Source organism: Mustela nigripes, chromosome 4 (assembly GCF_022355385.1).
Source record: "Mustela nigripes isolate SB6536 chromosome 4, MUSNIG.SB6536, whole genome shotgun sequence".
NCBI lineage: Eukaryota > Metazoa > Chordata > Mammalia > Carnivora > Mustelidae > Mustela > Mustela nigripes.
Genome location: NC_081560.1, coordinates 118576813 through 118592420, shown reverse-complemented (window position 1 = coordinate 118592420; position 15608 = coordinate 118576813). Strand labels below are relative to the sequence as shown.

Here is a 15608-nt window from a genome sequence, read left to right as displayed (position 1 = left end):
AATGCCCAAAACGGGGAGGGGGGCTGTGCTATGATCTTGGCAGCCAAATAAAAGTAGACTTCTTTTATTCAAAACTTTACTTAATTTTATCTATTTAAAATTTGTAAGCATCTTAGCAATGGCAAAACCACAGCGGAAAAAAGTCAGTGAAATTCTGACTAAAAGCCGCCTTGACTGGAGACTTCTCCAGCAGTGTGGTAATCTGAGCGACTTAAATGACATCACAGGATATGCTAAGCAGCCCGGTAGGACTGAGTTGGTTTAGTTTACTTTGTAACTATAACAATGGACTCTGGTCTGCTCTACTCATGCTCACATGAGTCACTCGCACCAGAAGACACGGCATCCCTGCACGAGTAAGCACTCAGTTAAGCTCCTTTCTCTTCCCCACATTTTCTAAAAAGCAAAGGGAAGTACCAGCATTACAATGGTTATCAGTTCTGGAGGAAAGGACACTCAGGGTGAAGACAAGCGCCCCCCATGGGAAGCAAGCTGGTGCTTCCAGCCCACTGTCACCTGGGGCGGGGCGTGGGGCCTCACCAGTCCAGCCCCTTAACCTTGCGAGTCATAAATAAATGAGGAGTGGTACCTGCCAACCAGGCTCATGGGGACATTAAAATAAAAATACCCATTTAACACCTTGCTGTGGGAGTATGAACCACACAGACCAGAGGCTGGAATCTGCTGATCGCAATCCACAAGGAGCCCAAAAAGCACACAGCGGGGCATGGGACAGAATGACGCGGTGTCCCAGGGTGGGCTCCGCAGTGTTTGGTGTCTAAGGCACGGCAGAGTCAGGTCTGGAACCCAAAGGCCTGATCTCAAAAGCTCATAGGCAGCCCCAGCCCGGGGACAGGGTCACCCCAAAGACTGGCTCTGGCTTCCCTGAAAGCAGGACACCCTCCCTCCGGGAAGACAGGCCGGGCTGGTGCTGCCTATGTCATCGCAGCTACAGGGTTCACATCTGCAAACTTCTCTCCAAAGACCTTTCCCCCATGAGGACCACCGTGCACCAAGTGCTCCCTCTGCCCGAGGAGCCCAGAGTGGCGGCACTTCCTCGGTCTCCCTCCGCTCTGCTCCATGAACCCGCAGGTGTTTGCGTCCTTTTAGAACCGGGTCTTTTCCAAGTTAGAAAGGGCCCGGGCTCTCCCAGCCCTGGCACAGTGCCCACAGACCAACCGTGCTCACGGTGCAAACGGAGGAAACGGGTGACTCCAGTGAACCGAAGGCCTTAGGAATTTCCAGGAAGGGGGAGGGACCCCTCTTAAAAGCAGCAAACTACACCCACAGAGAATATTTAGATGAGCACAAAGAATTCAGGAAACACCAAGTTTAAACTCTTTAAACTAAAAACACAAGCTCACAGATATGCGTAATGAGGTCTATTGTTCCATTCTACTATGACCTTTTAAATCTCTTTGTTCCTTCTGTGTCTGTCTACAAGGTGTTTGGGCAGGACTCCAGTTTCAAAACACAAAGAAATCTAGCTTCACATCTGCTGACTCAGCACAAGTCTAGAACTTGGGATTTGGACAGCAAAGAGTAAGGGACTCCACCGGGTGAGCACTGGGGACCTTGCAAACACACACTCGGCCTTCGGGCACCTTCCACACCTGGGTCACAGCAGCTCACGGAATTTCCAGCCTCATCCACATCTGGGAAAGCAAAGTCATGAGGCTGAGCCCAAAGGGCGGAAATCATCTAATCGGGCTTCAAGAACTGTGCTCACTGGGACCACCTAAAATTGTAATCTATCTCTCATCTCTTTCATCTACAAGGAACCCGAGGTCTGGTTTGGCTCAAATGTCAAACTCTTGCCTTCTGACCCCTCGAAGCTCTGCATGTCCCCATTCAGGCTTCTCTGTTAGAACGCCCGAGTGTCTGTCAATCACCTTTACACCCAGCAACTCTGGGGCAGCTCGAGACCAGGAGAGTCTGGAACATTGCCTTCGATTTCTGCACCATCGCGAGGGTTCAAGAAAGCCTGAAGGCTGGTTTCAGGAAAGCCTCCACGCACTGCGTGAAGGGGTGGCTGTGTTACAAATGTTTCAGGGGCGGGCTGTAGTGCCCCAGTCATTCCTAGTCCACCTGCTGCTGTCTGCTAGGGGGTGGGGGATGGGGGTGGTGTGTGGTCTCCCCACTGCTCCAAGAGGACAGCTTTCCAGATACCCAGAGAGAGGCAAGCTGCTGGGGGCACACACAGACACCTGCTCCACAGGAGGGCTTACGTCCCGTGTGCATGCAGGACTTCAACAATTCCCTCCAAATGCAGAGGTCCCCGGACCCGGAGAGAGAAAGTGAAATTTCTTTAAAAACTCACAAACATCTTCAATCCTCCAGACAAAGAGCCTCTTTCTAAGCCAGGCCACTTTCCACAGTGCATCTCTCAGAGGTACCTCCTGGATGACAAAGAGAGCTGTAAAACGTTCTCCCTTACAAAGGAGACAGCAGGTAGGTCGTGCCCACAGGGGGCAGGGTGGCGATCCTTCCACCCAAGGCTCAGCTCCCAAAATCAATCAATCAATCAATCAATCATTCAGCCTGCAGTCAAATGCATGAAGTTTCAGCTGATCTTATGGAATTGTCCCAGGCCACCACGACAGCAGGAAAACAGTGGGACTCAGGGATGGCCTCTAGACTCCCAGCTCCATGGCTGGGCCACCCATGAGGGTGACAGGAAGAGCGACCACGTGAAAGCTCTGCTCCATCTTTGGTGGGGAGGCAGAGTGGGGACAGGAAGTCAGTAAGACAGCAAGGCTGACACATTTGGGTATACGTGGCTGGGTGTGTGTGTGGCTTGTATCTTAAGGCACTAGACAACCGATTAAGGAACCATCAATCACATCAAAAGTAGGATGAAGAAACAGAGTCCATTGCACTGCTTAAGAATAATGTTCCAAGTTTTTGCAGTGGAGCAATCCACAAACACAGAACTCTTCCTCCTGGCTAGTTCCAGCCCCACGTGAGGCACAGGACTCTAGCTCCTTCCCCATGGGGCTAAAGTTAACACTTCAGGGATAGAACCTCCCCAACTTCTGACCCCAAAGCCCTTTTTGGTTTGTATCTTTCAACTATTAGAAACCCACTTTCTTGATTCATCCTCTTTCCAAGTCTTCCATTTTTATAAGCATCCACCTAACTCTGTTACCAAAAAAAAAGAAAAGTGAATCTGAAAAACCATGGCTCACTCCTGGGCCCAAGAACGGCACTGCAAGCTTTGCAGATGCGCCCTGTGGATTCCTGCAACTCTTATGAAACAGGGACGGGGTGATCACAGACAGAGAAACTTGCCTCAAATCACAGAGCAGGTTAAATGGGTACAGCTGGGATGCCCGCACGGGCTTACGTGACTCTCTCCCAGCACTGCACTCTCTTCCTCTAGGGGAACGGAGCAAATGCCATGATACTGGACGGCTGCTGGTAAAACGTGCATGCCGTGCCCTTCTGCAGGCTCCAAAAGACCCATTTCACAGAAACACACAGATGAGGTTCCTCAGCCTCAACACCACTGACATTGGAAGGCACGATTCTGTGCAGAGGGGCCTGTCCTATGCACAGCAGCGGCGTCACTGGCTCACTGACACCCCCCTCCCCGCCACCCCGTGAGAACCACCGAGTTTAGCCAAGTGCCTAAGATCACATCGCTGGTTCAATCTTGACCAACATCAAGAAAGAGCCCCTCTAAATTCTAACCTGATGGAGGTTTCTGGGAGAGCCAGCGACAGCTCCTAAAGAGAAAGCACTCGTTCCATCAGATAAAATGCACCAGGCAGAGAATGTGACCAGCTCTACCTCAGTGGACTGGAGGCCAGTTCCATCCCATAGCTTCCACACCAGGCTGGACATCCCCAGGGCCATCGACCTCCGTTCAAAGTTTCTAGACCCTCACCCAAATCCAACAGCCCCATTTTGCACCCACAACCGACACACAAACCGAGAACAGTACCCAGCAGCGCCCAAAGCAGTAAAAGCACGAGCGACAACACAAGGCCCCATTCCAACACACACGGTCTACTGTCGGGCTCAGGGCTTGAAGCACCTCCCATGGATTATCGATCTAATGTAATCCTTCACCATCTTCAACAAGGACGTAGTATTTATCTGCGTTTTATGAATGAAAAGACTAAGGCGCAGATCCCTCAAATAACCCGCCCAAGGTCAGACCACAGTCCCTGTTCTTTCAGGGGTTTTAAGATTTTATTTATTTGAGAGAGAGAGTGGGGGGAGGGGGCGGGAGGGACAAGCAGACTCACCACTGAGCACTGAGACCATGACCTGAGCCCAAGTCAGACACACTTAAGTGACCGAGTCTCCCAGGCGTCCTGAGTCCCGGTCCCCTAACCACTATCTCCAATGCCTCAGAAAACCATGGGGCCGTCGCTTCCCTCTCCACCTCTACCAGCATGTGACCTTTTCCTCCAGATGTGTCAGGAGCTGGGGGCTGGCAGCTAGCTCAGGGCTGACACCACCCTACTGACCAGTCTTGCTCAGGAGGGCAAAACACAAACCCACTCATCTCTACTGCTGCCCAACCCACACATGTCTGCCTCGAGTAACATCACGCAGCACTTGCTTAAATGTCTGGCTGAAGCAGGCCTGTGGGCACCCGCAGGGATGTTGATACACCTGTCTGGTAACCAGCAAAAAAGAAGTAAGGCCAGATGGAGAGGAGTGACACTGGACCTGGGCAGTCACCCCACTCTCGAAATCCATCCCTATCCACCTTCTCAAAATGTCACTTAAAATTCTGCTAGATACCAACATGAGCCCTGAAAATCAAGTTTCCAGAACTTACCACGTGCCCTGTTTCGAAAATCAAGCTGCCTGGCATACTTCCTCCTCTCCATGATTTTCACAAGATTACCCCCAAGTGGTTTTATCATTGCACTGGCATGCGCTGTCGACATCTTCGAGAACTCAAGGCACTTAACACAGCTAGGACTCCGAGAGGTCTAAGGAGGAGGCCTGGGTGGGTGTTCTGTGTCTAAGAGGTGGTGACGGTGATGGAGGCGGGGGTGGGACGACACTGGGCTCTGGGTTCTGGCCCAGATGCTGTAGCGCACAGCGTTCTAAGACACGGGACAATGTTCTCTTTCACTCTGACCTCGCAGAAGCCAGCCCAGCAGAGGGACCCTCGGTGTACTGGCAGCCCCTGGTGAGACACACTGAGATTTTCTCACCTTCACTGAACAAGAAAAGTTCCAGCATTCACAAAGTGCGCCACTCGTGACCTCACTATTCTTAACTAACAGGCTCAACACTAAGTGCCAAGAAACAAAAAGCACTTGACATTGCATAGAAAATACTGCCCGTGTGCACTCACAGACAGTGACCCTGGACAACCACGTCCCCAGCTGCTTAATGCCTGAGCTGCACTCAGTGCATGTGGGATAGGAAGACTATGCCAGTCTAGAACTGACAAGGCTTCAGGGGAAAAAAGGAGGAGAAAGTCATCCCAAGCGCGGAACGGTGGGGATGGCACATGTGTTAACAAGCTTATCAAGAAAGGGCTTGCTTAGTTAATATTTGAAAACCATGAGCTCCCAGAGTAAATGCACCATTCCTTGTACTTTGATATTCTGGCGCTGGGGCAACGAGGAACTTTTAAAAATCACACCAAAAAATCTGCTTTGAACAAAGAAAGTCCTCTGGGATTATTTCATTCAGAAAAGTTAACACTGTTAAAGATGCTGTCTCAACTATAAAACAAAGATAATAATATCTCTATCTCTCAGCATGACTATACAAATTAAATGAGGTAGTGGATGCAAAGCATCTTGCTGCTTGATCATAAGCAGGTCCTTAAATGGTCGGCTCTGTCACAATGGTACGTGACACTCAAATCAAAATCTAAATTTAATCATCCCTTTACATTTTAGACACCTCAGAGATTTAACAAAGTATCTTTCCCTTCTCACCACCTGACAGGGGCATTTCCAACTACCGCAGCTGTCTTCAACATCACAGAATGTTTCTCAAAAGAACTGGGATCCCCATCTCACACAGAGGCACTTGAGTTAAACTCAAAGCAGCTGAGCTGATCAAGCCTATGAACTTGGAAACAGTGCAACTAGGAGGTCAAAGTTTAACTCACTGAAAATTCTATCCAATTACTTAGTACATTTAGAAGGGATTTCTTTCTTCCTTTCTTTCCTTCTGTCTTTCTTTCAAGATCTTATTTATTTGACAGGAAAAGAGACCACAAGAGAGTGAACAAAAACAGGGGGAGTGGGAGAGGGAGAAGCAGGCTTCTGGAGGAGCAGGGAGCCCGATGCGGGGCTCATTCCCAAGATCCGGGGATCAAAACCTGAGCCAAAGGCAGAGGCATAACGACTGAGCCACCCAGGCGCCCCTAGCAAAGATTTCTTTCTAGTAAAGTTTCCTTCATATACAGAAAAAATCAGCTGCAAAGAACCTCTCACTCTTTCTGTTACAGCTTGCATTAGTTTCTACCTTCATAAATGAAGAATAATGGTATCATTCATAACTTCGTAATTCATGTCGGTAACTTCATAATGCAATTTACAATTTTCCTATCTTCCTTCTTGCTATGGATGTCTTCATGTCTACAGCCTGCCTTTCGAGTACAGCCAGTGCTTCTCACCATATATCAGTGGTGATATATGTCTGTTGCACTGGGTAGGTCCTTAATCAAACAGAATAAATCAAAGGTTCTGCTTCTCCTGTCCCTACACCTCCCCATCCTCTTGCGAAAGAAAGAGAGAAAGAAAGAAAAAGACACCATACAAATCTCTATGCGCTTGCTGACTAGTTTCTTACATAGAAAGGTTTTTAAAGAAGATCCACAACTTTATTTCTACATCAGTTTTAAAAGTGGTAAGGCAACAGGATTAAGAATGAAATTGAACTGGAGCTCAGGTCTCTGATTCTTACCCTTCTCTTTGGTATAACTCCACAAGGACACAGAACAAAAACTAATGGGGGGGGGGGGGCAAGCAAGTCCCATGCATTCTTCTCAGGGTATTTATTTCCACAAATTCCGCAGGAGCAATTACTGGCCACAATACACAGAAAGCATGGCTGTGGAGTAAACATGCTCATTCCAAAACACGAGGCGCACGTGCTTCCTCCGGGCTGTAGCATAGATCTCACTCAAAGCCGCTCCCCGCCAGGCCAAGGAGTTAGCTCAAGGACCTCTCCCGCACAGGGACTGGAGTTCGAGAGAGGGCTTCCCCCAAACTTAGCCACCTCCCTGTAGATGCAATTTGACTCCCTCCGACATCTCCGCTGGGCCTTTCTGGTAACCCCACGGCAAAACAACCCCCTGCTCCTTAGTTCTCCAAAGCACCCCGGCACATTCGGAGCCTCCCCAGCTGCAGCCCCCGCCCTCATACTCCGAGCCACGGGTTCAGCAAGGGCACGGGGAGCGTGCGGGGCTGTGGCGCGGGCAAGGGCACTCCCCGCGTCGCCCGGGGAGCTCCGCGAGGCCGGCTCTGCCCGCTGTCCACCGGTCTGCGCTGCAGCCTTCGTTCCCCGGAGTGCGCCCGGGCCGGCCAGGCCACTCCGCCCAGAGGGCGCACACTTACGTCTCTCCTCCTCCCCGGCGGCAGTGTCGGCAAAGTTCCCGGGGCACCAGCGAGTGTGTGCGGCTCCCGCCTGGCGGGTGCGGGAGGCGGGGCGGGCGGGGGTGGAAGAGGGTCCGGGTGGCGGGGGTCGCCGGGTTCCGGGCCCCACACCCGCGCGTCTCCCGCGGCCTGGCCCGCCGGCGTGCAGCCGCACCGACACCGACACCGCACCGACACCGACACCCGCGCCGGCTGCGACCCCGGAGGCTCCAGCGGGGAGGCCGCGGGTGTGGCCCGGCAGCAGAGGTTTTTTTGGAATGCAGGGTGTGGCCCTCTAACACTGCGAAAAAGAAATGAGTCAGCCCGTGGAGCCTGACCAATAAGCGTGTTCACTGGCGGCTAAGGCGGAACTTTCCTGTCTTGATTTATATCAGCCCTTAAAAAAGAAGTTGTTTGTTTTGCTCCCCCCTCAAACTTTAGCCTTTAGCAACTTCCAAGAAAACAGTAGATGGCTCAGTAAAAACTCTTTCAAAAAAAGAATTAATCTCATCATGACACACGAGATCCGTGGATGGAGGTTAATTTCTATTGCTTTCAGAAAAAGTTCCGGAGTTCGGCGGGATTCTGGATGCAGTGAGCAGGGGGCCTGGCCTCGCAGCAGATTCAGATCCGACCTCTGACACAGAATCACCTGGGCAAACTACCTGCAGTGGGGGCGGGGGATGACAAAATGCCCACCTGACAGAGTCTGGGGGACAGCTTATATGTAATATTACACGCAAAGCACTGGGCACAGTGCTCACGTACAGCGGGCACACAAACAGCGCTGTCTTGTCCCTGGAAGTTCTAAGTCGACCTTCAAAAACTAGGACAAACTAGCTTATCATTTTTTAAAAATTATTTTTGATGTTAAAATATCCAAAGAATTTTAAAGCTGAAGTAGTACTTTGGTGTTGTGTGGTCTGAGTCCTTTATTTAAGTGGTTAAAAAAAAATAAATAGGTAAGAATAAATTAAAGAAACTTTTGGTTTAGGATTCTTGGGTTTGGTGTTCCTACTATACAACAGGAATTTTACCACACACACACAAAAAGGCTTAAAATTGAAATGATTTCATTTATGCCATAATAAACCAACTTTTTTTAAAAAGTAAGAGTGATTTTGCAAATACTCCATCTGGGCCCTAACCATTATTATGGAATAAAAATACAGGAAAGTTTATGTAACTGGGAACTGGCAAATCACAGCAGACTGAAGAATGGCTAAGTCCCGGGGACCAGTTAAGAAATGAGCTGATGGCTAGCGGGGATAGAGAAATTTAGCAGAGGAGTAATTTTTTTTTTTTTAAGTTAAAAATTAAACCTTCTTGGCTTTGGAGATAATCTCCTGAGTTTAACTTCCTTGTATTTTTTAAGAACCAATCATTCATTCTACAGGCCAAAAATTCTTCAAAATACTAACCAAATACCTGATCGAAAGTGAGATCAAAAGGCTCTTTCTAAAATGGGATATTATGTAAACCATTATGGAAGAGTGGAAAGAGCACTGTGCCAGGAGTCCAGAGCTCCCGCCCTGACTTAGCGGGGCACTAAGTCACTGCTTCATCTCTCTGAAGGGCTCCAAGGGTTCTTCCACCGGAAGACTAATTTATGGTCAAAAAGGGCAGGTGCAGGGTAAGCCTATGACCTCACATTTATCCTTAGCAACAGGCATAATATTGGCCCATAGTCTAGATGATGGAGCTGAAAATTTCCCTTGACTCACAGAAAAGTAATCTCATTGTCCTAGATGCTTTAAGTTAAATTCTATACTCATCTGAGCTCTCTCTCTCCCAACTTCTCTCTCTCTAATTCACTAGCAACAGGTATGATGACAGCCTCCCACTGTGTCTCCCATATCTCTACCATTCTTCCCATTCCCCAAGCGAGGTCACCAAGGCTGAGTGTCCTGACTGCTGTTCCAGCCGCCAGGTCTTCTGTGCTCCCAATGCATCATCACCATCACAGAATAAATATGACAACACCATGTGCCACCATGCCATAAACCTTCCCTCTCACTATCAATTAAACAGCTTTGGTTTTATAGCAGATATCAAAAGGAAAACATCTGCTTTGTAGGCAACTTTTCTCAAACAGTCATGCAAATTAATATGTATTTTTAAGCAACGTGATTTTTTATTTACAGAACTATTATAACCGATCACACTGGTCAAACTGGTCATATGTTGGCTGTTACACCAAGGACAGCAGCTCTTTTATACGGGAAGGCTGTATATGTATATTATATCTATGTATAGATATATACATAGATATATGTATATACATAGATATATCTATGTATAGATATAATATACATATACATATAGTTGTGTGTGCACACAAGTCATATGTTGGCTGTTACACCAAGGACAGCAGCTCTTTTATACGGGAAGGCTGTATATGTATATTATATGTATATATAATATATTATATTATATGTATATATATGTATATTATATCTATGTATAGATATAATATACATAGATATATGTATATACATAGATATATCTATGTATAGATATAATATACATATACATATAGTTGTGTGTGCACACAACTCAGGAAACTTACACCTGCAGTGAGAAAAATGCGATTGTCTAATGGGTAGACATAAGCAGATACATTGAGATACATGAAAGAGGAAGGGGTAAGGTAGCCATCCAGAAAAGAGAGAGATGGTTTACTTTGTTTCTACTGCCTAGGATCCAGTCAAGCTTAAATTCATAAAATGGGTGCTCTGTCCGGAAGAAGGGCTTCATACATATGTCTATCTGAATCATTAACTCAAACCAGTTGAAAGATGTTTACAACAAACCTTATGCTTCCAAAGTAGGGACACAGTTGCCAACGTTGCTACAATGTACTATTTCTAGGATGTCTTTTTTGCCTACAGCACCAAACTATCTGGCTATGGTTGTATAGTTCAGAAAAAGTGACAATTAGCCCAAGGGCCCAATGCCTTGATGTTCAAGCAGCAAACACTGGCCTCCACCGTTCCAACCCCCACAGACCACCCAAAAAACCCTCCATCAAATACAGCAACTGGTCTACATGTTCCCCTAAAGCACAGGGCTTAGTATCACCTCCACATGGAGGCCCATACCACACCTCCTGGCTGTAGACCTTCTGTCACTCTCCATACTAATGGTGACCTTCCAGACCCTTCCTCTTCCTGGAACCCTCCCCACGTCTCAGGTCTTAAAGAACTCTTCTTTCCTCCAAATGCCTACAGACCTCCTTCTTCATACCTCCATCTCAACACAGACTTACACAACCTTAGCGTCTTCCTTCCATTTGCAATCCCTCCCCTGACCCTTCTCTCTGGCCAGATGATAAAAGTCCATCTGAGGAAGAGACTATATCTCAAAGGCTTTGTATCCCTCCACCCAGGACACAGCCGAACACACAGTCTGATATAAATGATGCTCCAGGTGAACAACAGCCACAAAGGAGAAAGGACAAAGTTTCTTGGGGCTGCTGATACCTCAAGGAGAAGTACATATTATAGTTGTTCAGACCGGTTGGCACACAGAACTCAAGCGGCAGGTGTGTTTCGTTGCTCTCGCTGACATGTTCCAACAATACAGAATGCTACTAGTGAGAGAGCAAGTCGGATACTTCCTAGAGGGAAGCAGAGTTTACAAAGGAGTGTCATCACATAAAATCTCAGTTCCTCCAACACTAACCCACTGAAGAAAACAAAGGCATTAAGTCATTTTCTCTTCCCCTTCTAGTAAGGCACACATACTCACACATGCGGCAGTCCTGCCAAAGCACCAATTCCTCCTGAAAGAGAGCTGGCTCTCTCCACGTTACACGGGAGAGCCATGAACATCTGCTCTTTGCCCACTAGTGCTCCTTGTTACCAATGGCAGCACAAGGTTCTTCAAGGCAACCTGTGACTACTAGAACCGTATTATGAATTTGTTTTATACAGTTTAAAAGCACACATTGTAGGATGTTTGCATTAGAGCAAACTCCTATCGACTCATTTTTCTAAGTTTTTATTTTAATCACCCAGGGTTCATCACAAGTGCACTCCTGCATCCCTCTCACCCATTTCCCCCGTCCCCCACCCACCTCCCCTCTGGTAACCCTCAGTCTGTTCTCAGAGTCATTATCTCTCTCTCTCTCTCTCTCTCTCTCCTCTCTCTCACACACGCGCGGGCGCGCACACAGTCACTAGTATCCTCTGATTAGTGCTAATACATTTCTGCTTTTATAAGATAGGAATAAACAGTGCCATTGTTCTCGAAAAGCTATGTCATAAACCAGCTGTCCCACTATATAATTATATTTATTATAATTGCCATGACAAAGGCACAACTTCTTACATATGCCAAGTCTAAACAGATGAATTAGTCACTACTCTCTAGCTTGCGGGTTAACAGAAATGGCACTTGAGGCATCCCCAGTAAAGGCAAGGTGGGCACATGATGGAATGAGCACTGGGTGTTAGGTAAGACTGATGAGTCACTGACCTCTGTCTCTGAAACCAATAATACATTATATGTTAAGTAATTGAATTTAAATTTGGAAATAAATATTTAAAAATAAATCAATAAGAGTAAGGGGGAACATGCTGACTCCGCGTGACCCAGCAAAAGGAAAGCCACAGGGGTAGCTGGGTTTTAGGACCAACTCAACCTGACCCCCACCAGAACCTGAAGGCAGATCTGTTTCTACAGATTGGTTCCATTCTCCCTTCCTGAAATCTGTCTTCTTCCGCTTAACTCCCAGCTCTCTCACCAAGAGGGCCTATTCCATAGCCATGGTTGTAAAGATCCTCAGGGAAAACTCCCACTGTTCCCACGTGGGGCCATGCATCCACCCAGAGGTCAAGGTCTCCCTTTTGGCCACAGGTCTATACCAGAACTACCTAGGTGGGTTGACAGGAAGAGCAGTACGGTCTCCAGGTAAGTTTACTTCCCCAAAATAGAAAGGAGGGCTCATTTGTCCCCCAAAGCACTACCACCTATCAAGAAATCCCATTTTATGTCTGAGCAAAAGGTTATCTAAACAGCCCTAAGCCTGGTAATAAATTACATTCTAGAAGTCCACGTCTAAGGTCTGAAATAAATGAAGTCTCAGGTGGCACCTGAAATGCATTTCACTGGAGACAAACGTACACATGGGCTTCTCTGGCCAGGCTTTAAAAGCCTATTTAACTTATGATTGATCTCAAGTTAATGTTAATGATATTTCTAATACTGTATTCAAACCTCATTCTTAACACTGTTCCTTTGGGAAACTGTACTTGAAATTCCACCCAGAACAAGCAAAAAACCCGCTCAGTTTAACTCACTAAGGATCCAGTCACGAGGGTGCCTTCTGCTGCACACACGCTAATTCCCATTTGTTGTGTACACAACACAGCGAGGTAGATGTTAACAGTTGTCCTGGGCCCACTGTTAATGGGAGTCAAGAGGGTTTTGAGCTCAAGGTCAACTGCTAAAACAAGCAGAGACGGCTTCAAAGCCATGGACGTCTAAGTCCAAGCTGGGGCTCTTGTGTCTGATCCCCACAGCCACCAGGCAGGCCCAGGCTGACAACTGAGGAGACCCGGCTAGGATTTTCAACCCTGTGTAAACACCGAGATCTTCAATTATGGAACACTGCGTCAAAAACTAATGAAGTACTTACTGTATGGTGACTAACGTAATGACAAAAACCAAAAATACTGAGATTTTTTTACAGAAAAGAGAAGGGGCTAGTGGTCAGTCATTGTCAATAACCAGACACTAACTTTCTATATCCTTTCTTTAAAAAAAAAACAAAAGAAAGAAAGGAAGGAAGGAAGGAAGGAAGAAAGGTTTTATTTATTTATTCAAGACAGAGACAGAGCACAAGCAGGGGGAGTGGCAGGCAGAGGGAGAGGGAGAAGTAAACTCTCTGATGAGCAGAGAGCCTGATGCGGGACTCAATCCCAGGACCCTGGGATCATGACCTGAGCCAAAGGCAGACGTTTCACCAACTGAGCCACGCAGGCGCCCCTCTATACCCTTCCTAACAGAGGATACTTCTCTGTGGTAGAACAAGAGAAAGTATTTCTGTCTGACCCCTAAACCGTACTAATAACTACATTTACATGAAGAGCCTCTGAAAAATCAAAGGTCAATAAATAGTGTCTTCAAAATAAAATTATTGTGGCCTGTAGAGAAAAGAGGCCACTCTTTATTAAAAAGTCCATCTAAGGTATTTTAAAAGAAAATTAAAGTTGTAAAAATAACTGATGTGACACACTTCTGCCACTATAAACACAATGGATGTATTTAACAATGTTTAACACTTAAAAACAAAAAATTTTTTAGCTATAGAGTATTTAATACATATAAGAGAATATATTTAATGCTTCTGTAAGGAAAAATAATATTAAAATCAACAATCACGAACCCGTCACCCAACCTTAAGAGTGGACCATTATGGATACACCAGAACCGTTCCCTGAGTGTTCCTTCCTGTCTGACTGGGGTTGTGCCCTGTTCTTTCTGTGCATGTTGGAGAGAAAAGTGTGGAAGTCCTTGGTCCCCAAATGGGACTTGAATAATCAAAGAGCCATCTGCCTTTTGAAATCAAAGTGGAGAGGTGATCAGAAGTAGCACGACAGAAAATCGCTGAATGACCAAGTAGCTAACTAGTGCATCATCTTAGCCCAGAAGCTACTAGTCAGACTAGTCAATTCTCTGAGGTCTTGGTTGCACACCATGGTCCAAAGCCAAGACAAGTCAGTAGGAAACATGAAATCAAGAGAGCCCCTGAACACCCATCAGCTTACTGGACACGGGATCGGAGATAAGACAGGTCAACTCCCAATTATTCCACACAGAGGTAAGGTGTTACTGAACCTGCACAGAGCCTTCTCGCATCAGACACCATAAAGGGAAAACGCAAAGGAGCGCTCTGACAACAATAACCTCCACTTCATACATCATGGAAAATAGAACCTGTAACTTCACTGAGAGGTGGGAATCAACGAAAATGGTCAAGAATTTACTAAGAGTTTATTTTGTTTTAATAACATGTTGGGCAATTTATATTGCAGAGAAAAAATTTTAGATACATCATCTGTGAGGTTGAACAGTTCACAACACATGTCCAAAAAAAGGCATATACACTAATCTAGTGGATGAGTCTGTACAAATTGCTTCACTACAAATGCAAGATGGGAGTAAGAAAGTCTAACATTCAGCACCAACTAGACAGTGCAGTAAACACAGGCTGAGGAGGAGGGGAGGCGAGGGGACATGAGCTTGAGTGACGGAGGCCAATGTCATTCCAAGGGCATCAGAAGGGTGGCGAAGCACAGCCCGCCAGTGACCATGTAACACTGGTCTCTGTGACCCAACCTTATGCCCCGTTCCACAGCCGCTGGACACACGGCACACAGTCATGCTGAATTCAGAGTCCTGATCCTCGGGCCAGGGTTTGGATTATTTGAAACTAAATGTCCAGACCTTGACCTGGGACATGGGCCCAGAGAGACATGGCAGATAGAGGCCTAATGTAAAGCTCCTGCTGGGAAATGTCATCGCTACTCACATTGTTTCAGCCAAAATAAGTCCTGTGGCCAAGACAGCCCCTGTGGCCAACCCTCACTGGGGTAGGAAAGTGTAATCATCCCACAAAGATGGAGGGCGGGTAGGAAGGAGCAAGTGCTTTCACAACAATGTGATCTACCACAAAGGGAAGAGAAAATGGCTGAGAAGTGTTTTCTTCCCTTCCGTGATGATGAAAGAAGTGATCCTAGGACAGAAAGCCACTCTTCCACATCACCTTGCAGGTCTTAATACAGCCTCACAACCCTCTCAGCCATGTCCTGAGACCTGTCCAATGCCCTAGCAGCCCCTGAACTCCAACACCAAGTCCAGTGTCGCCCCCCTAAACCCAGCCTGGGAGGCCTCTGGTTCACCTGCAAAATGGAGATAATCCTGCCCTCTTCCTGGGAAAACTTTTGAGAAATTAGGTTAAATGATGCATTTAAAACATACAAGTGCATAAAAGCACTTAGTAAATAGAAGATAGTATTATTCTTAAATTATGATACT

At 46.8% G+C, this 15608-nt stretch overlaps 1 protein-coding gene across 12 annotated transcripts in view; it reads right to left on the bottom strand.

The window, feature by feature from the left end:
- Positions 1 to 15608, bottom strand: part of SGMS1 (sphingomyelin synthase 1) — a 267166-nt gene that overhangs the window by 89271 nt on the left and 162287 nt on the right. For 2 of the 12 annotated variants that reach the window (XM_059397424.1, XM_059397423.1), the window contains exon 1: positions 7548 to 7822. The exons of the other annotated variants lie outside the window; for them this stretch is intronic. The gene's annotated coding sequence lies outside the window, so the exon portion shown is untranslated. Of the gene's footprint in view, positions 1 to 7547; positions 7823 to 15608 lie in introns of those variants that run through there. 12 annotated transcript variants of the gene reach the window in all.